This window comes from Octodon degus, unplaced genomic scaffold (genome assembly GCF_000260255.1).
Source record: "Octodon degus isolate 3935 unplaced genomic scaffold, OctDeg1.0 scaffold00019, whole genome shotgun sequence".
In the NCBI taxonomy this organism is placed as follows: domain Eukaryota; kingdom Metazoa; phylum Chordata; class Mammalia; order Rodentia; family Octodontidae; genus Octodon; species Octodon degus.
The window spans coordinates 18,419,166-18,420,597 of NW_004524595.1; the positions used below are offsets into that span (position 1 = coordinate 18,419,166).

The following is a 1,432-nucleotide window of genomic DNA, read 5'->3' on the forward strand; positions in this document are numbered from 1 at the left end:
ATTTTGTATCTGTGTATTCAAAGTGGTTAGGATAGATATACAGTTACATTCTCTTAATGAATAGAGGGATTTGTTCTCATGGTGTTTGTAAATAGGATATCTTGTCCGCATCTTGTACAGCAATTAACCTCTAGGAAGAATGTATGCAATTTGTTAAGTATTGAAACTGTCCTACCAATTTTGTTTGAAACTGTCTCATTGCTATTTGTTTCTCAATAAAATTATGGGAAAAAATAAAATTAAAGGAATAAGGATTGGGAAAGAAGAAGTGAAACTATCATTATTTGCAGATGACATGATACTCTATATAGAGGAGACCAAAAATTACACGAAGAGTCTTGTAGATTTAATCACCAAATTCAGCAATATAGCAGGATACAAAATTAACACCCAACAATGTGGAGCATTTTTGTATACAAATAATGAATGCACTGCAAGAAAAATTAGGGAAACCAAACCCCTCCCAATAACATTCAAAAAAATGAAACACTTAGGAATCAACCTCAGAAAGCAAGTAAAAGATTTATACAGTGATAATTATTGTATTCTGAAAAAACATTGAAGGGAATTTGAGAAAATGGAAAGATATTCCATGTTCCTGGATAGGAAGAACCAACACTGTGAAAATGGCCATACTCCCAATATTTTTACATAAATTCAATGCAATCCTGATTAAAATTCCATTAATAAACCTCACAGAGCTAGAGAAAACTTTCCTCAAATTCATTTGGAACCGGGAGAGACTAAGAATGTCAAAAGCAGTCCTGGGAAACAAAGGAAAGGTAGGAGGTATCACTATCTATGAGCTAAAATTATACTACAAAGCTACTGTAATAAAATCAGCATGATACTAGCATAGACAGACCTTAGGATCAATGGAACAGATCAGAAGATGCAGACATAACTACAAACACACTCAGCCATCTTATTTTTTTTTCAAAATTTTATTGATAAACAGCCATCTTATTTTTGATGACGTGGTCAAACATGCTCACTGGAAGAAAGATAGCCTCTTTAATAAACGGTGCTGGAAAAACTAGCTTTCTACATGTTGAAGGCTAAAACTAGATTCTTGCCTATCACCATGCACAAAGGTATAGTAAAAAGGGATCAAAGATTTAAATATTAAAACAGAAACACTAAATCTTCTGGAGGAAAAACTAGGTAGGAATCTTAAAGACATAGGAGTAGGTAGAGAGTTCATGAACAAAAACCAAACTGTATAGGAAATATTTCAAAGAAACAACAACTGGGATTTTATCTCTTGTAAACTTTCTGCACTTCAAAAGAAATTTCCAAAGAGTAAAACAAAAACCAACAAACAGAAAAATTATAGCCAACTGTCCCTCCAACAAAGGCCTTCTATCTAGAAATAATTTTTTAAAAATCAGAGTCCTCCAAATTCAAAGACTCAATCCAAAAATGAGCATCT

General features: G+C 32.8%; 1 protein-coding gene and 1 pseudogene across 2 annotated transcripts in view; both read right to left on the reverse strand.

Moving 5' to 3' along the window:
* Positions 1–1,432, reverse strand: part of Scfd2 (sec1 family domain containing 2) — a 548,660-nt gene that overhangs the window by 168,183 nt on the left and 379,045 nt on the right. The window lies entirely within an intron of this gene.
* LOC105741658 overlaps positions 1–1,432 on the reverse strand; it is a 61,222-nt pseudogene that overhangs the window by 53,961 nt on the left and 5,829 nt on the right.